The sequence below is a fragment of the Sphaerodactylus townsendi genome, linkage group LG11, assembly GCF_021028975.2.
Source record: "Sphaerodactylus townsendi isolate TG3544 linkage group LG11, MPM_Stown_v2.3, whole genome shotgun sequence".
NCBI classification, from domain to species: Eukaryota; Metazoa; Chordata; class Lepidosauria; order Squamata; family Sphaerodactylidae; genus Sphaerodactylus; species Sphaerodactylus townsendi.
The window spans coordinates 70792773-70813971 of record NC_059435.1 but is presented as its reverse complement, the minus strand read 5'-3'; positions in this window follow the sequence as shown (position 1 = coordinate 70813971).

Sequence of the window (21199 nt, the reverse complement as noted above, 5' to 3'; positions counted from 1 at the left end):
GATGTTGGCTCTCTTGTTTCCCCTCCTTGTCTGGGCCAGGAGACCGCCCACTAACTTCCTTTCTTCCCCTGCTAGCTTCACTTCTGCTCCTGGCCCATCTGACCCGGCATGAGGTCAGTAGCAGCCTGCTCAGTGGGGCCTTTCCACTGCAGCATCCTCTCACTTCCACCTGCGTGATGGTAGCATTAGTTGTGCCCACTTGTCATAGGGGAAGTAATCTCTTTAGTCTAGGGGGCTTTCTATTTACTTTTCTTGGAACAAAGTTGTGAACTGAAGATGATTGAATAAATGTAAGTTTTACCTTTTACATTTATGTCTCTGGAGAAGGATTTCTAGAAACTGCATTCCACACACACACTACTGGAGCAAATCCATGACTCTAAACGAAAATCTAACATGGTAGCAGAGAGATTGATGAGTTATTTTTTGAAGCCCAGATATTTTTAAAATTGGAGCAGATTTTTTTTTCCTTGCATGGCTTAGCAGCCATTGCCTTGGTTCTTATTGTTTTTCTTGCTCACCTGGCTCCTAACAGGCGAAGAGTAACAAAAGGTTGCATAGCCTGAAGGCTTTGCTTCCTCTTTCTTGTGTGTGTGTGACTCATTGAGATTGCAAAAAAGCCTTTTTTTTGCATTAAAAAAATGGCTCAGTAAAAAGCAATTCTTGAGCTTACAAGCCACAATTTTTAACTCATGGCTCTACAGGATTCAATCCCAAGTAAAGGAAGAGGGGCATAGGTTTTGTTTTAACTACACCAAAACCAAACAGTGGAAATGAAGAGACTAGATGGCAAAGAGCAGATGAAAAGTGCATGAATGTAATTGTTAGTACTCTCTGGAAACTCACAACTGGTGTATGTTAAAGGACAAAGATTCTGCCAAAGACATGCTAGAAGCATTAAAAGGGTCTTTGGAAACAAGACAGAAATAGCAAAGTGAGTTTATTCAAACAACTATTTTCAATCAAATTACAAGAAAAAATGGAATGCTGATTGCCATATAGAGAGGGTACTTTGAATCTGATTGATAGAGTTAGCAACCACTGGCACAGTTCTGGAGGAAGAACTGAAAATTGGACTAACTTTTAAAGCTCATTGCCTGAGAGAATATTAAACTTTGTCTCTACTGTGAATGGCAAAGACTGCACATTTGAGGAAATTCTAGGACTAACTGGAGTCTGAATTTTACATGAAGCAGCAAGAGTATCTCTCTGAGAGCAGAGGAAGAATGGCTCAAGTTACATTGCTTGAGAAGCCAGAGGAGGCAAGGAAGTGAGAGACTAAATCATTTGGATACAGAAAATCCCAATCCCACAGGGAAAGGAGGAGCCCACCCATCTGTTTCCAAGTGTAATAAAGAGCCTGGTCCTCCAGAGGGAGTGTAAGCCTTAATAAGAATGCTGAGACTGGCAGCAAGCCATCTCACACTGCTTATTCACACAGACAAAGGATTTTACTCCTAAAAATTACGTTCAACTTTTGCACAACCCACATGATACAAACTAATGAAAAATATAAGCCTTGGATTATTGATAGGCGGTGCTTCTAGACACATGGCTTCCAGATGTTGCTGTTCAATGGAATTAGACAGAGATGCTGGATGCAATGTGTATTTAGCCAATGGAAAACAGATTCCAGTGAATGGAAAGGGCAAAGTTACTTTACATTGCCAACTGGATGATAATGGAACTGAGATTGTGGCAGAAAATGTCCTGTATATTCCAGACCTCAGGCTAATCTGATCAGCGTCCCCACACTATTTATTTATTTATTTATTTCTTAAATTTCTTAAATTTATATACCTTGATCCCGGAAGGGAATCGAGGCTATCAGAAAAAAGTTGCTGTTCACTTTGAGAATAATGTGTATTGCACTATCTCGCGATGGTGAGCTATATTCCACAGGTACCCTAAGAAATGGAGTCTTTGAACTGGACTGTGAGGAACACAAGCCTGCACAGCCAAGGCAACTTCTACCACCCAGCAGTCCTTTGGAGCTCTGGCATAGGAGGTTTGCCCACGTGATAAAAGAGGCCATCCTGAAATGAAAGCAAGGACTTGGTAACAGGTATTTCCATAAAAGACTGTCCCAATGATAACCAATTGTGTGATTGTTGTTTAAGAGGAAAGGAACTAGGCAGCTTCATTCCCAAAGCAAAACCAAAGGATGCTCTAAGCAGCCTCTTGACTTAATTCACTCTGATCTATGTGGACCAATCAAACCAGCATCAACTGGTAATAACACCTATCTGTTGTCTTTCATTGATGACTGCACTCGAGATTACACTGTGTGTTATTTGCTAAAAGAAAAGTCTCAGACTGAACAGAAATTAAGAGACTATGTTGCTATGGTATCTAATAAGTTTAATAGGAAACCCAAATGTATCCATAGCGGACAGAGGAGGTGAATACATTTCCATATCTATAAACAATTTCTTGAGGGAACATAGGATCCAACACAGACTTACTGTGGCATTCACACCAGAACAAAATGGAATTGCTGAAGAAATCGTTATATAATGGACGATTAGGTGCATGCTCATTGATTCAGAGCCTTCCCCATGAAGCACTGGAGAGAAGGCAGCAATGACTGCAGTTTACCTACAAAATAGATTGCCAACCAAAGCCACAGAAGCAACTCCATATGAGTTATGGCATGGCAGGAAACCAAATGTAGAACACATCAGAGTCTTTGGATGTAAAGCTTATGCTCACATACCAAAAGAAAAGAGATCCAAGCTAGACCCTCTCACCTTGCCAAAGCAGGTATATTTTTGGGCTATTCTCAGAAAGTAAAGGATACAGGATTTTTGATCCAGAAACTAACCAAATTACTATATGCAGAGTTATTGCAGTTTGTGAGTGACCCAGAGATGGCAAGCCTGCTGTGATGGATGACCATTCAGAGGGAGATGGCGATAGCGACCAGCTGATCCTATCGCCCAGAGTCCCAGGATGACATCACCGTGCAGATGCCAGCAAATGCCTCAACCTGAAGAGAACGGTGGAAATCCCAGACCTGACAGGTGAGGCAGAGAGGTCACAGACTACTGCGGATGCAGACAGACCTTTGGCCCTCAGAGCTCATGTGACCCTAACAGGAGTTCCAGCCAAGAAACTTACCTACCTCGCCAAAGTTTACCGTCACTGCATGAACCAGCCATGGTCTGAGGTTACAGTGAATGCCTGAACCAGAAGCAAAGAAGTGGAAAGAGGCAGCACAAGGAAAATTGCTGCACTACATAAAAAACCAAACATGGACTCTCACTGAACTACCTAGAGTAAGAGCGTTATAGGTTGTAAATGGGTTTTTAAAGCTAAACAAGATCTCTTTTGGAAGGTCAGATTAGCAGAGATATAAGGCCAGACTTGTTGCTAAAGGATTCTCTCAGATCTATGGAACAAGATTATGATCAGACTTTTGCACCTGTTGTAAAATGATTCTACAATTACAGAATGCTCTTAAGCATTGCTGCATCTAGAAAACATGAAAACTGAGCATTTGGGCGTCCAAAGCAGCATTTCTTTTGCATGGCCAATGATTGAACAGGAAGCTATATATGAAGCATACGCATCACAGGGTTCATAGGATGAAAAGAATAAACATTTAGTCTGTAAAACTTCAGAAAAGGACTTTATGGATTGAAACAAGCAGCTAAAAGCTTGGTCAGATAAGCTAGCCAAGATACTCACTAAGTCAAGACTTCAAACAAGGCAATGTGCAGACCCTATGCCTTTATAGCAGGGGCACAGAAATGGGAGATGGACATTTATCCTGACATATGTTGATTACTTGATTATTTAAGCCATGAAAATGAGAACGGACTGTGCTGAGATTATATCCCAACTCAACAAGGAAGTAGAAGTCAAGCTTTACCTGGGAGGATGCCAGCTTCTGCTTAGGGATCCAAATCGAGCGATGAACCAGATGGAAAGCTATCTTCTTAGCCAGAAGAAGAAAATATTGGAACTGCTACAGAGTCTGAACCTGGAAGGTGTAAATCCAATGCCTACCCCTAATGAGTTCTTCTGGATTTCTACAAGACAAGTACTACCCTGATGACTTGCTACCTGACAGCAATAATGATTACAGGACTCGCAATAGGCAGCAAGCTTTTGTACTTAAGCAATGACAACCAGACCTCCGGACATTGCTACAGCTTTTCGTGAGGAGTATATTGTCCAGAAGGGTTAGCACACCACCACAAGAGACTGGACTGCTGTTAAGCGAGTGGTGAGGTACTTGCCAAGCGAAGTACTTTTAGACTTTTAAACTGAAACTGCCAGCAAACTAAAGATCCCACACTATTGGGATAACGCTTCGAGATGCCAGATTGGGCTGGAGGAAAGAACATGAATCTAAAAGATCTACCAGTGGCTATGTGTTTTTTCTATGGGGAAAGTGCTGTAAGTTGGAAGTGAGCTCGTAAATGAAGCAGTGCAAGTTGTTATTGCTCACTCATCTACTGAATCAGAATTGAGTATCAGTTTCACACAGAGGCATGTAGAGAATTACAATGGCTTTTAATGTTGTTAGAAGATTTTTTGGTATTGATGAACCTTTACCTGTACAAATGCTAGAAGATAACCAGAGTTGTATAGCTCTTTCTCTTCGGAGAAAGAATAGTACACGCATTACTAAACACATTGGAATTAAGGATCAATATGTAAGACTTCCTTACAGGCAGAAGGAACTGTGAAACTACTTCGTCCTACTGTCCTACTGACATATGATGCACAGCAGACATCTTGACTGACTTACTGCCAAAGAGACAGAAGTTCCAAAGCCTGCATGACAAACTGAACATTGTATACCTGGAAAGCATGCAGTGTCGAGAGGGAGTGTTGGAATAAGCCGACTTCTGCATGCCCTGGACACTGGGGGGGTGCTGAGTATCTCACTCTGTGATGTTTCCTCTCTTGTTTCCCCTCCTTTGTCTGGAGCCAGGGAGACGCCATTTCACTAACTTCCTTTCTTCCCCATGCTAGCTTCACTTCTGCTCTAGCCTTTGACCCGAGCGCATGGTCAATGGCAGCCTGCTCAGTGGGGCCTTTCCACTGTCTGCAGCATCCTCTCATCCCACTTCCACTGCGATGATAGGCAGATTAGTTGTGCCCACTTGTCATGAGAAAATGTCTCTTTAGACTAGAAGGTTCTTTTCTGTTGCTTTTTTCTTGGAACAAAGTTGTGAACTGAAGATGATTGAATAAATGTAAGTTTTACCTTTTACATTTATGTCTCTGGAGAAGTTTCTAGAAACTGCATTCACACACACTACTGGGCAAATCCATGACTCTAAACGAAATCTAACAGTGAGCTCCCAAAGGCACCTGGTGGGCCACTGCGAGTAGCAGAGTGCTGGACTAGATGGACTCTGGTCTGATCCAGCAGGCTAGTTCTTATGTTCTTATGATTCCCCACTCCTCCACATGAGCAGCGGACTCTAATCTGGTGAAAGGGATTTGGTTCCCCATGCCTACATTCCAGCTGGGTGACCTTTCAACACTCAAGACAGAAGATGTTGAAAGCTGTTGTACAAGCAAACCACAGTTTGTTATGTGTAAATGCAGCATATAATCAACAGCTGTTATTTATCAAAGTGTGCATTATTTTACCCTCAGAGCACAACCACAGTTTTTCTGTGCCCAGTATTAAATTGTCATCTGCGTGCCCCCTTCCCACACCAACCTCGTGTCATGCATATAATCCTATGACTCTTGAAATAAAAATATTTTATTTCTCAAATGATGTAAATGTAATAAGATTATTATTAACAGAGTATACTTGTTTCTCTCCCTTCCCACCCCCAGTACTTGAACCCTTCCTATATTTTTCCTGCAATGTCTCAAAAAAAAGCACCTAGAGTGAGTTTTTGGCATTGTGCTGATTTATTTACATTTAATTAATTAATTAACTAACCCATTTAACAGCCGATGATTGATTCACTAACATTCTTGACTCACTGGAGAGCTCTGCAGGTAGCAGAGCGTCCCAAAGGGAAAGATCATATAATCGTGTTATTTTCCCCCCACACCACCCCATGAATTTCCACAGGAACTGCCTGCCACCGGGACCTGCTGTGTGAAGAAGGAAGAAAGTCACAGGGTTTATTCCCTCCACGATCCGTTCAGCTTCCCTTTGAAAACCATCAAGGCCTCACAGTAACAATTAATTAGTTAGTGTTTGCCTAGCTTTCTGAAGGTGTGAAATGCTCGTGAGAGATTGGGAGGCATTTTTTTTTGGTTAATTATTATAGGGGAAGATGCCAAGGCAATAAACGCCAATAAACGGGTAAGGAAGAATTTCTTTTATTATACCAATTAATAGCTTCTGAATTTATACTGGCTGATTAAAGACTAAGACAGACAGACAGACAGACAGAGTTGAACAAATTATTGATTGAAAACTTCACAAAGTTCAAACTTTGGCATTTGTAAGGGAGGTGTAATCGCAGCCAGTATATCAAACCTGGAGGGCTATTTATTAATTTTAATGAAAATATTTACATCCTGATTTTTTCCTGATTAACCGGATGCTAAGCAGGGTACATCATTATTTGTTTGTTTGTTTGTTTGTTTGTTTGTTTGTGAGATTTTATAGACCGCCCAGCCCCCGAAGGGCTCTGGGTGATGTGCAATAGGAAACAGTGCACAATAAAAATGCAAATTATGACACTGAATATTAAAATCCCTTAAAAACACAATAGCAGCATTATGGTGAAACCCTTATTAAGCAATGGTGTCCGATCCTAAGGCCGGGAGGGGACCAGCAATGCCAAAAATAAAGATGTAATACAGGGCAGTGCCAGGCAGAGGTGGGATCCAACCAGTTCTCACCACTTCTCTAGAAGTGGTTACTAATTTTTTCTGAGTGCCGAGAAGGGGTTACTAAAGCAACCTTCCTGCCCAATAGGGACTGGAGGTGCGTGTGTGCGGCGGCGCCACTGTTTGAATCCCACCACCATCGGAACCTGTTATTAAAATTTTTGGATCCCACCACTGGTGCCAGGGATGGTATAAAATCCAGCGTGGGGGTGTCAGAAGGGGGCAGGCAATCCGCAGCCAGCCTCCCCAAAAGCCCGGCGGAACTCAGTTTTGCAGGCCCGGCAGAACTCACCAAGCTAACCAGCTAAAACCTCATTTCACACAAAAATACAAAGAACAGCCAGAACCACACTACAAGTTGTGCCTTACAAAGAGTTTGAAATCTATTCAAGGTTGGGGCCCCTTCTCAAGTGCTCAGGAAACATGTTCCGTAGCTGCCACCCAAGCAATTTACTTGCTTCGTTTACACCCCACCTTTCAATGGGGACCCAAAGCGGCTTATCTTCTCAAAACAACCCTGTGGGGTAGGTTAGGCTGAGAGAGTCAGTTGCCCAAAGTTACCCATGAGCCCCCATGGCAGAATAGGGATTTGAACCTGGTTCTCCCAGATCCTACACCACACTACGCCACACTGTCTCACCCACATCACATTGGTCCAAGCAGAAACTGTTTCACTAGCCTTTGCCGAGGGTCTTTTAATAATACTTTGTCTGTGAAACCTATGGGTGGGGTAAACCCACAGGTATGCGGCTCTTTGAACTGACTGAGGCCATGTCATGATCTCAAACTTGAGGTTATGAGTTCAAAACTTTTAAGTGCTGTCAACATTCCCCTGTGGCTGTACATTATAGGGAAAGTACAAGTAATAGAAAACACACTGAGAGGTAGTCTTGTGTAGTGGTTAGAGTGGGTTCAAATACTACCACCCTTGCCATGAACTCACCAGTGGGGTGGCATCCCCACTGACAGAGTTGAACTGGTTTCTACCTAGGTTCGCCTCAGTGAATCCCCACTGCCACTGAGCTCAACATTGTTTTGTCTCAGTTCCCCACCCCCCCTCAGAACTGCGACATCCTTGTCGCAGTTATGAACTACACTTTTCTGCCGGAACAAGGTCGATACCACTTCGAAGTGGGGAACCATCGAAACAACACCTCGTCCGTTCAACCAATCACGAGCCGCTTTTGTGGCATGAGCAGAATGGGAGAGTCGTGGCGGGCAGAAAGTGCATGTAACTGTAAACTGTAAACTGTAAAAACTGTAAAAAAAAAAAGAATGCTCCCGTTTCCCGCCATAACACAGGCTCCAATCACGATCGAGGCGCGAAACAGGCACCAAGATGATCCCACCCACTTAGCTCAATTCCAGGGGGCCAACTCAGTTGCTATGGGGACAGCGTGGAATCGCCCTCCACTGAAGGGAACCGAGTCGACCTTAGCTCCCTTCTGTAGTGGGGAAAGCCTCTTGGTGATAGTCACTATCTCTACCTAACAGGGTTTTTGAGGGCATAAAGGAGCCATGTACGCCCCCCCCCCCTGAACTCCTGGTGGAAGGGTGAAATGAAAATGTGCAGATGGGTATTTATTTTTAAAGGGAAGCTCGTCCATTGGCTGTTGTGGGTTTTCCGGACAGGATAGTTGTGGTCCTGTGATTTTAGCTCCTAATGTTTTGTCCGCATCTAGGGCTGGCATCTTCAGAGGCATGTCACAATAAGATGTATTTCTCTCTGTGGCACAGTGTGGAGTGATTTGTTTGGCCGGGTATCTATTTAGTCCTCCTCTCAGGTGGGAGGGTTGTGGTGCATTTGCAAGTGCCTGGGTGAATTCCGCGTGGAGTTCATTGGCCTATTACGCTCAACATGTTTGCTGCACGGTTGGGGGTGTCTGTCCCTTGCAGCAAGATTTCTAATACAGATGTATTTCTTCTAGTTCCACTTTCACTTTTCGTTCTCTCCACGGCAGGCGAGACTACTTCTAGCATGATTTTGATTTTGCTTGAAGGGTCATTGGCTTTTTTTCTCACTGAGGCACTTCTAATAAGTTTCAAGGAATTCCAGAGAGCCCCACAGCAATACACGACAGGAAGGGTTAACTGCTTCCAGCTGAGGCCTGAAAATCTCCTGGCATGATATCTCCTGACAACAAAGATCAATTGCTGCAGAGAATGTGGCAGTTTCTGTGGGTGGCATCATACCCCTGCTAAATTCCCTTCCCAGACTCCACTCCTCCCAAGTTCTACCCTCAAATCTTCAAGAATTTCCCAACCCAGAGTTGATACCCCTATTTAAGACAAGACACAAAGATTACAGATGCTTATGTGAAAGAGAATGCTTCAAACTTTTATTGTACACATAAGAAATACTGGCCTCCTGTCCTTCATTTTCCCAAACTGGCGGCTTTCAAGGCAATCTGCTGTGGCGTTTCTCAAGTCGGAACCTTCGATTTTAATGGATTTAGACGGGAATAACCAGTGGTGGGATCCAAAAATTTTAGTAACAGGTTCCCATGGTGGTGGGATTTAAACTGTGGCGTAGCGCCAATGGGGCTGGACGGGGCACGACGGGGGCGTGGCTGGGCATTCCAGGGGCGGGGCATTCCTGGGCAGGGCTGTGGCAAGGATGCAGCCACTGCGCCGGTCCTTGGGTGGGAAACAAATGCAAGCAGGCACAGGCTGCCACACACGCCGGTGCACCTCCTGCTAGACTGCTTCAAGTTCTGCGCGCTACTGCTGAGAGGAGGGGCGTAACTAAGGCCAAAATCACACGGCAAAATCACCAATTAGTAACCCCCTCTCAGCACACACAAATAATTAGTAACCTACTCTCGGGAACCTGTGAGAACCTGCTGGATCCCACCTCTGGGAATAACTCTGCATAGGATTGCAATGTTTATCAGTTTGGATGCTTCCTGTTTGCACCATCACTTGCAGAACGGGCTACCACATTGAACACCTCTTCTCTTTCAAGCAGGTTCTGTGTGTGTGTGCGCGCGCGCACGCGTGCGGGTTTGTTTTCCACTCTCCCGACTTAATGCAATCAGTTTATCTGCAGGGAGGGTCTTTGGAGACAGGCCGGTCTAGTTTAGCACAAGGGACCTCCTTAATCTAATACAGCCGAGGAGAAGAAAAATAGGCAAGGACAGATGTTCAAATACTTTCACCTTGGCAACAGGGAGCCCCAGCATGCCAGAGAGGGCAAAGGGCAAAAGGTCAGAGGGAAAAGAAAAGCCGCCTGAGCAACAGGCGCAGCTTAAGGGCGACCGGCAGCCAAAGGCGGAGAGAACCGGTTGCCATAATGAAGTCAAAGACCTTCTGTGCTTGCTGGAAAGCGTTCAAGCCTGGAACAATCATATTTAGATCTGTCACAACAATACTATACATTGCAGAGTGATTGATTCCTAGCACCAGGTGCTGGATTTGTTTTGTGCTCTCCCCCCCCCCCCCCCTTTTACTTTCCCTGTAGCAAATTGCAAAGTGGCCATGCTCTAGCCCGATGGGGGGAAAAGATCATTTCCCTTCGTTCTCCTTAAGGCAAGAAGGTCCCCGTATAATGGGGGAGAGGGGGCAGGGAGAGAGAAAGAAGAGAAAATTACGAGGGAGGAAACCCCACGGCTTTGCTGCTCGGTCCTGTTTTGATGGACCGAGCAAACACATTATTTGGGTGACAGGTAATTTTCATACTGATTAATTCCCGAATGGGGGAACAATGGGCTTCTTTGGCTACTGAATAATGCATGCCCGGCGATGCCAACGGCCATCAGCAGGGGTTCTGGCTAGTGACAGAAATTCACACTCGCGGGCTATTTTCAGAAGTCATCATTGGTGAAATTGTTTGCGTTCCCCATCTCTAGCATCCGCTGCATGAACATGTCAAGAGCCGGGAATGCCGTCGGAACGGGGAAGAAGAGAAACCACAACACTGTTGACTATGGTTTTAATTACACGATGTGATACTACTGAAGGGTGGCTTAGCTGCCTTTTGTCTCCTCTGGAGTGAACTCTAGACCCCCGGACCCAGACGTCCCAGAATGATGAATGGCTTTTCTTTCAGTGCTCAGGGGCCTCTCTTGCAAAGGGTCGGAAATTTCAGAGCTACTTAAGATCTTGGTTTATAACGGGGTTAGGATTAAACAAACAGATGCTTAAAATCATATATATGCGTTGGTGCATGTGTTTACACACATAGAACTTCCAGTGTTCCAGACACTTAAGACATCCCCGTGAGGCACACAAATACGTTTTCTGGTTTTGATCTCCTAATTCCCCACCAGGTCTATCCGCGCTGCTTGTCCACATTATCTGACTTAAGGATGACAACCTCCAGGTAATGGCTGCAGATTTGCCATTATTACATCTAATCTCCAGGTGCCAGAGATCAGTTCACCTGGAGAAAATGACTGCTTTGGAAGACGGACTCTATGCAGTGGTGGGATCCAAAAATTTTAGTAACAAGTTCCCATGGTGGTGGGATTCAAACTGTGGCGTAGCGCCAATGGGGCTGGACGGGGCACAACGGGGGCGTGGCCGGGCATTCTGGGGGTGGGGCATTCCTGGGCGGGGCTGTGGCAAGGACGCAGCTGCTGCGCCGGTCCTTGGGCGGGAAATAAATGCACACAGGCGCAGGCTGCCACGCACGCCGGTGCACCTCCTGCTAGACTGCTTCAAGTTCTGCACGCTACTGCTGAGAGGAGGGGCGTAACTAAGGCCAAAATTACGTGGCAAAATCACCAATTAGTAACCCCCTCTCGGCACACAGAAATAATTAGTAACCTACTCTCAGGAACCTATGAGAACCTGCTGGATCCCGCCTCTGACTCTATGGCATTAAAGCCCATTGAAGTGACCCCTGATCCCAAAACCTGTCCTCCACAGGCTCCACCAATAAAATATCTACATATTTCCCAACCCAGAGCAGGCACCCCTAAATCATGACCCCTTACGCACAGGTGTCAAACTCACGGCCCTCCAGATGTTATGGACTACAGTTCCCATCATCCCCTGTCAGCTGGTAGGGGATGATGGGAACTGTAGTCCATAACGTCTGGAGGGCTGCGAGTTTGACACCTATGCTTAATTGCCAGAAGATTCCATTATGACCACTGGCCGTGATGACCACAGTACATTTCCTAGTTCCCTGTGGTTGTCAAATTGATCCAGAATTACATAATAGATCCATCCATGTTCCAGGTTTAAAATTACCTTGTGCACATTACCTGCACAAATAATTCATTTTTTAAATTAACCCCAGGAAATCCAGGAGCATACTACGTGTCCCTGCCTGCAACAGCCGACATCAGAAAATACTTGTGAAATCGAATGTGTGAGTAAAATACCACCAAGTTGCAACTGACTTACGGCAACCCCTTATGAGGTTTTCGAGGCAAGAGACTAACAAAAGTGATTTGCCATTGCCTGTCTCTGCATAACAACTCTGATATTCCTTGGTGGTCACCCATCAAAATACTAACCAGGGCTGACCCTGCTTACCGTAGATTCTGAACTCTGACAAAATCAGGCTAGCCATTGCACTTGTAACATTGCGTGTCTGTGCTGTCACACAGGACAGTTGACTTATGGCAACCCTGTAGCAGTGGTGGGATCCGAAAATTTTAGTAACAGGTTCCCATGGTGGTGGGATTCAAACAGTGGCTTAGCGCCAATGGGGCTGGGCGGGGCACGGCGGGGGCGTGGCTGGGCATTCCAGGGGTGGGGCATTAATAATTTCTCTGTTACTGTAAACAATTCTTACTGTAAAAAAAAAAGTTCCTAATTTCCAGCTGGTATCTTTCTGTCCATAATTTAAACTCATTATAGCAAGTCCTATCGTCTACTGCCAACAGAAACAACTACTTCTCCTCTGACTGCCTGTCTAATACTTAATACTTTCAAATACTTAATTTTGTTTCTAGAATCAAAAGAAGGATATTTTCCTTATGCAGGGAACTTTACCATATTACTAAAACATGTTTTTAAAACAGCCCAACAGGGAGAATTATCCTGTTTTCTACCTTCGCTAACCAGCCACATAGGAAACAACAGGACTTCATGATTTTTGGACCTAATGGAATTTCTAACGGAAAAGCAGACCCAATTAGTAACCCCCTCTCGGCACGCACAAATAATTAGTAACCCACTCTCAGGAACTGGTGAGAACCTGCTGGATCCCACCTCTGCCCTGTAGGTTTTCAAGGCATGATGATTTGTGAGATGGTTTGCCATTGCCTGCCTCCACGTGAATTGAGAGAGTTGTGAGGGACTCGTGGTTGACCCAAGGTTATTCAGCAGGCTTCATGTGGAAGGGAGGGGAATCTAACCCTGTTCTCCAGATTAGAGTCCCCAGCTTGTAACCACTACATCTCACTGCCTCTCGATACTTGTAAAATTGCAGACAGTAAATTATGGGTTTTCTAGAGACCACTTAAAAATGATTGGGTTGTAGCCTGTCAATCTTCTCACTGTGAGCACAGAAAAGACAATGCTGGGGACCAGAAGGGAGGTATTCGGTGGAGGAGAAAGGCATACCGATGGTGGCAGCGAGGATGGGGATATGGTAGCATCCCCTCCCATTCATGTCTTACTGGATTGGAGTCACAGGATTCCCCCCTCCCAGCCAACTTTCTGTTCAGCTGGGCTTTTTGCTCAGTTGGTTGGTCCTAGTAAAGGCATCATGTGGCTTATATTGTTGGTTATTGGGCCATAAAAAAGACTGCAAGTATTTTGTTGCTGTGGGCTGGAGGATTTCATATCAGACTGCGGCACACTACCTGTATTGCTTAATAAATTCTGTTCAAAGGAGAGCCATAATGCTCGCCAGGTTTAATGTTATGCCTTCTGCCTTGTTACATGGCAGATTTAATAAGCAAGAAAAGGCTAAAAGATTGTGCCCATGTAATGATGGCTCAGTTGAATCTCTGGCCCACCAATTACTACACCGTCTCAGATTCAAGGAAATCAGATCCAAGTATGTGAATCTTACTCCTTTACATTTACCCCGTCTTCCCGATTTAATTAGATTACACTACTTGTTGGACAACCCTGATCCTTCTCTCTGTATGATAGTGGCAGACTTTCTCCTGGAAATTACTAAACGCCAGTAGATTTCCTTCGACCTGTATTGTATATGCTTTTTAATCCGTTTTTATATCAGACTGCTTTTAAATGGTTTTTATAGTCTGCTTTCTGTATTTGTAGTTTTATGCAGGTCTTTTCTTTTTTAGAAAACCAATCAAGGGACAGGATATACGTTTTTTAAAAAGAATTACATTTGTTTGAGGGTGACGGCTTCTCTGGCAAATGTTTCCTTTAATAAGGTCCTTGCATCCTCAGTTTTCCACCTGTGAAATAGACATAATGGTGAGCAGCCGAGACCATAAGGTTGTTGACACAGCTGAGCCTGCATGGCTTTTGCCAATCGCAAGTGCTGACTTCATGTTAAAAGGTGGTAGCTATTATTGTGCATTTTGTTACAGTCAATGTCTTGGGACATTTGGAATTTATACAATGACCAGAGGGCAGCGTAATATGATAAGGAAAATACAAATATTTCAGTAATCCTTGAAGATGTTTGATTGACACACCATTCAGAACCAATTTTCTGCTAACCTTCCAAAATACCTTCACCTTTGGTCAGGAAACATGTAGGAGAAACTACACTCTGCTGTTTCTTAAGAAACCAAGATCCCGGGCCACCGTAATTGGAATGCTTCCCTCTTTTTTTTCTGTTCCCTGTTACTCCTGCTAAATTAAACTCTTTTTCCCCCTATTGGGCAATATTTAGGGATTTTTATTTAGGTGACAAGAGATGGAATTTAACTTGGAATTATGCACGCAACAGAAAGGAGACCTTGAGCCAGATAACGCTTTTTCCCCCAAAGCCATTTTTACAAAATTATGCCAGTGAGTGGAAACAGACCTCTATGGAGGATTCTTCTCTGCGGGAATTTGCTCTCTTGCACAACATATGAGGGAAGTACAGTCAGTTCTGAGGGCCTCGCCCAGTGGTGGGATCCAAAAATTTTAGTAACAGGTTCCCGTGGTGGTGGGATTCAAACAGTGGTGTAGCGCCAATGGGGCTGGGCGGGGCACGATGGGGGCGTGACTGGGCATTCCGGGGACGGGACATTAATAATTTCTCTGTTACTGTAAAAAACTCTTACTGTAAAAAAAAAGTTCCTAATTTCCAGCTGGTATCTTTCTGTCCATAATTTAAACTCATTATAGCAAGTCCTATCGTCTACTGCCAACAGAAACAACTACTTCTCCTCTAATTGACTGCCTGTCAAATACTTAATACTTTCAAATACTTAATTTTGTTTCTAGAAATCAAAAGAAGGATACTTTCCTCAAACAAGGAACTTTACCATATTACTAAAACATGTTTTTAAAACAGCCCAACAGGGAGAATTATCCCGTTTTCTACCTTTGCTAACCAGCCACATAGGAAACAACAGGACTTTATGATTTTTGGACCTAATGGAATTTCTAACGGAAAAGCAGACCCAATTGGTAACCCCCTCTTGGCACACACAAATAATTAGTAACCCACTCTCCGGAACTGGTGAGAACCTGCTGGATCCCACCTCTGGCCTCGCCCAAACCATGCTAATTTGTTCATAATTTAAACACTTCAGATCCAAACATTTCATTTTGACGTTCATGAGCTGTTGGAAAATCTTTCAGAATTGAAGTTATTCTGATGCCTCGCTGCCTGGTTTCAGATTCCAGGATAGTGCAGAGCGCCAGTGAAGGGAAGAGGATTGTCTGCATGTCCTCAGAGGGCATATCTTCTGTCTATGTAGAAGCTCATTGGGTGACCTTGGGCTGGTTAGATGTTCTCTGACTAACCTAACTCAAAGTGTCGTTGTCAGAATAAAAGGGAGGAGAGGTGAATGATATCAGCTCAGAGGTGGGATCCAGCAGGTTCTCACCAGTTCCCGAGAGTGGGTTACTAATTATTTGTGTTTGCCGAGAGGGGGTTACTAATTGGGTCCGCTTTTCCATCTCCACACCCTCGCCTCCCCGAGAGGCACACTGCCTTTGAACGTGAAGGTTCCATATAGCAATTGCAACTAATAATGTCACTCCCTGAACTGGGTTAATCCCTTTCAGGTACTGCAATTCATGGATTCTCAGCCTTTCGTGCCTTTTATCTCACCAGTCTCTATCAAAGAACCTGTATGTTTCACCATTGCTGTGTTCTGATTTGTGAGTTGGAGCATTTTCTATAATGTGATGATGATTTAGAAATGACCTGGTCCAAAAAAATTTGGGGGGGTCGTGGTGGGGTGTCTGCCCATGGGGGGGGCATCCAACCCAGGTTTTGCCCAGGGCTCAGGTTTGTCTAGGTACGCCTCTGCCCCCTTTGCTGGGGGGGGGGGGGGCTGGCGAGGGAACATGTTACTAAAAATTTTGGATCCCACTACTGTATAAGCTGCTTTAGGTCCTCATTGTAAAGAACGGTGGGGTATAAATGAAGTAAACAATAAAATATAAGTGAAGATGAGTGCAGTTAAAAGGTAGGCTAGTGGTTGGGTGGGAAGGAGAGAAGGAAACAGGGGAAAATGAGGATATGGGTTGCCAGGAGAAAGGAAAGAGGAAATACTGTCATGAGGGTGATTCAGGAGAAAGTGAGGAGCCCTCACAAGACCTTGCATGTTCCCCACTAGCACCAGTGGTGGGATCCAAATATTTTAGTAACAGGTTCCCTCGCCAGCCCCCCCTCAGCAAAGGGGGCAGAGGCGTACCTAGGCAAACCTGAGCCCTGGGCAAAACCTGTGTTGGATGCCCCCCCATGGGCAGCCACCCCACCACGACCCCCCCCAAAAAATTTTTTGCACTAAGTCATTTCTTAAATATCATCACATTATAGAAAATGCCCCAACTCACAAATCTGAACACAGCAATGGTGAAACACACAGGTTCTTTGATAGAGACTGGTGAGATAAAAGGTACGAAAGGCTGAGAATCCATGAATTGCAGGACCTTGACAAGCGGATTAACCCAGTTCAGGAGTGACATTTCATTAGCTCGCAATTCGCTATATGGAACCCTCTCCTTGCGTTCCAAAGTGCAGGTGATGCCTCTCAGTGAGGCTAGTGGCAAGCATGGAGACGGAAAAGCGGACCCAATTGGTAACCCCCTCTCGGCACACACAAATAATTAGTAACCCACTCTCGGGAACTGGTGAGAACCTGCTGGATCCCACCTCTGACTAGCACTGCACAACTGGGCCTTAGTTTTCCTGGGCAGAGGCTGCCAGGGAAAGTGGCGGAGGGAAAGCTGTAGGCAGCGTGGGGATAGGAAGTGCTGTCAAGTCACAGTGAGAAGCTCAGAGGGATTGGCCCTGGCTAGCATTTGAAAGGGAGATCTCCAAGATCTGGATCCTAACACAGAGGCAGGCAATGGCAAACCGCCTCGAAATGTCTCCTGCCTTGAAAATTCCACCAGGGGGTGCCATAAGTCAGCTGTGACTTGACCCCCCCCAACCCAAATGCAGTTAAGCCAGGGGTCTGCAACCTGTGGCTCTCCAGATGTTCATGGACTACAATTCCCATCAGCCCCTGCCACCATGGTCACCCAATGAGCTTCTACATAGACAGAAGATATGACCTCTGATGGGAGTTGTAGTCCATGGACATCTGGAGAGTTGCAGGTTGCAGACCCCTGAGTTAAACTATGGAGTCTCCATGTTTCAGAGTAGATGATACGGCAATGCTCACTAGCATTAGCAGTGCTCACTAGCAGTGCTCACTAGCATTAGCAGTGGAGTCGATGTATAGTTTGTCGGTGGGTAAGCCAAGTCGAAGCGTAGAAGACCTGCCTGAACGTGTCCCTGGTGAATTAAGATCCTTTCAACTTCCTACACATAGCCAGTCTAACGGAGGTCTCGGCCCGTCTCTCCAATATCTCCTTTTCTCCTTGAAGGATTCTTTACTGATTTCAAATAGTCGGCTGTCGTTTGAATGGCAACAGCAAGCAGTTATTTTGAGCGCCGGACCCCCCCCCCCCCCCTTGGCGAGTTCAGGCCATTGAACCCTCTCCGTTCTAATTTATTTGAGCTGATCAATACTAATTATTTTAGTGCTAAAGCCTGATGATGGTTCTTCTCCGAGCCGTAATGATGATCTTTTACTACCTGTTTTGTGGCTTTACTGTATCATCCTTCAAAGCAGGCGGCAGGCAAGAAAAAGATGTCACGGGGGCATCCGGTCGTCTTTATCACTCTTGAGTAGGGCAGCCAGGCCCGGTGAGAACTGAGATGGGACAGTCCCCGTCCTCCCCAAGCTCCATCCTCAAATCTACAGGAGTTTCCTAGCCTGGATATGGCAAACCCCTCCCCCCATCACCTCCCTGCACTGGGGGGGGGGGACACCTGGCATCCTTACTTACAGATAGGTTTCAAATTGTTACTTAAAAAACTCCAATGACAAAGCATCAGGCATGTGGTCCACTGTACATACGTAGAATGTAACATGAGAATGATTCCATGAAAATAATATAAAGACCACGCGCACAGAGGTGGGATCCAGCAGGTTCTCACAGGTTCCCGAGAGTAGGTTACTAATTATTTGTGTGTGCCGAGAGGGGGTGACTAATTGGTGATTTTGCCACGTGATTTTTGCCTTAGTTACGCCCCTCCTCTCAGCAGCAGCGCGCAGAACTTGAAGCAGTCTAGCAGGAGGTGCACCGGCGTGCGTGGCAGCCTGCGCCTGTGTGCATTCGTTCCCCGCCCAAGGACCGGCGCAGTGGCTGCGTCCTTGCCACAGCCCTGCCCAGGAATGCCCCACCCCCAGAATGCCCAGCCACGCCCCCGTCGTGCACCGCCCAGCCCCATTGGTGCTACGCCACAGTTTGAATCCCACCACCATGGGAACCTGTTACTAAAATTTTTGGATCCCACCACTGGTAATGACCCAGTACTTGCACAGGGAACTACCTTTACCTTCACTTTAAAAGTGTGCTTTCATTGCTCTAGGCTGAAATATGCCTTCGTTTTGCATTTTTAAATAACTGTCAGTATATGACACAATTATTTTGATCCCTCGTCTGTATACCTGTCTAAAGAGTGGCTGGAACGGGTGAATTGTGTTTGGGGTGCCCCTGTCTACCACACCTTCCCTCTGTGACTGTAAAGGCCCATATGGAGGAAAGGCAGAAAGGAAAGGGCTCTGGGATCCACAATTGCAACAGCAGGAATTGCAAGGACACATCAAATGTGATAAAAATGTGCTGTTTTCCAAGTGTGAGTGGAATAGACAGCAAATAATCAGCCTAGTGGTGACTTGTAATATCCAGAACTTTCCATTTGCTCAGTAAAACTATAGCGTGCATTCTAATGGCTTCCCCTTCTGTACCAAGGGCAGTAAATCATCAAACAATTTTGAAGGCATCACGGGTGATATAAATTACAGATACAGAGTTCCAATCTGACAAAAAGTTGCCGGCAGGGGCAGTCTGACAGGCAGCAGAGTAAGGCACAGAGGGTGCTGAACTAGCTTGGATGTAAAAGGCCACCCGTTTTAGCTAAATTAAACAAAAATGGAAGACAACAGATAATGTTTCCAAAGTAAATGCTGAAGGGGAAAACGTGCTGCGCAAAAGTCACTTTTAGGTGTTCTGGGTTCCTCCTGTGGGCTAGGTTGCCCCAACCACCACCACCTTGTTGAAAAAAATTGGTCTATGGATGGACTTGCTAGCATCCATGTTGAAAATACTTTGTCAGACCTGATTGTAGAACTCCTTATATCAAACTTGTTAGACACCCTAAACTTCTTTCTCCACTAGGGGAAGAGAGCAGATGATAGGATGCTTGACTGCTGGGCAGAGGTGGGATCCAGCAGGTTCTCACCGGTTCCCGAGAGTGGGTTACTAATTATTTGTGTGTGCCGAGAGGGGGTTACTAATTGGGTCTGCTGTTCCATTAGAAATTCCATTAGGTCCAAAAATCAAGTCCTGTTGTTTCCTATGTGGCTGGTTAGCGAAGGTAGAAAACGGGATAATTCTCCCTGTTGGGCTGTTTTAAAAACATGTTTCAGTAATATGGTAAAGTTCCTTGTTTAAGGAAAGCATCCTTCTTTTGATTTCTAGAAACAAAATTAAGTATTTGAAAGTATTAAGTATTTGACAGGCAGTCAATGAGAGGAGAAGTAGTTGTTTCTGTTGGCAGTAGACGAGAGGACTTGCCATAATGAGTTTAAATTATGGACAGAAAGATACCAGCTGGAAATTAGGAACTTTTTTTTTACAGTAAGAGTTTTTTACAGTAACAGAGAAATTATTAATGCCCTGCCGCTGGAATGCCCGGCCACGCCCCCATCGTGCCCCGCCCAGCCCCATTGGCGCTAAGCCACTGTTTGAATCCCACCACCATGGGAACCTGTTACTAACATTTTTGGATCCCACCACTGCTGCTGGGCCTCAAACAGGTGTCAAACTCACGACCCTCCAGATGTTATGGACTACAGTTCCCATCAACCCCTGCCAGCGTGATGCCAAGTGACCCTGTGGCACCCACAGGTTTGGCTGGCTGATCAGACCCCAAATGTTCCACTCTCACTGGGTCCTTCAGGCCAAGGATGAACTTCAGTTCCTCGATCTGCCTCCCCTATGAGGCAAGAGGGGCCGATAGTTCCTCCCCAGGCCTCCTCCCCCCCCCCCCCCCCCAGCTCTTCTGAAACCAAGGGGAAAGTCCCTCTCTCAGAAGCTGGTTGATACCGCCTTGAGAGCCTCTGCTCTCATTGTCCATCTTGTTTCCGGTTGCCAGCTCTAGGTTTGGAAATTCCTTGAGATTTGGGGGTGGGCCGGGAAGGATGGGGTACGGGAAGGAGAGGGACCTCAGCCAAAGAGTCCACCTGGCAGAGCAGCCATTTTCTCCAGGGAAACTGATCTTGGTCATCTGGAGTTCAGTTGTGATAACTGGAGATCTCCAGGTGCCATCTGGAAGTTGGCTCTTGCTGGAGATCTAGTTGACATTAATATCTTCTCAACATGGAGGAAAGTCCTGCCCTGTCGTTTCTGGGAATGGTATATTGCTTCCTATTTCATTTGTGACCATTTAGTTTGTCTGATCATGGCTGAGTGACCATTTGGAGGCTGTTTTCTGACACATCCAGGTCAATGGCATAGTGAGGGGAAGGCGAGGGGCTAGAACCCTTGACGCCACTTACTGGGAGTGCATTCCAGGGCCTTACTCCCCCTTGCAACTGCGCACCACCCCAACCCCTCATGCCTGCAGTTTAAATCTTGTTTTTCTTTTCGTTTTCTTTATATGTAGGATCCAGAGCAGGCAACCCTACTGTGGCACTCCTTGTCAAAAGGAAGTCTTAAATTTCACTGCCCATGTCCTCAGTTGCCATCGCTTGCCCTCGGTGACCTCAGCATG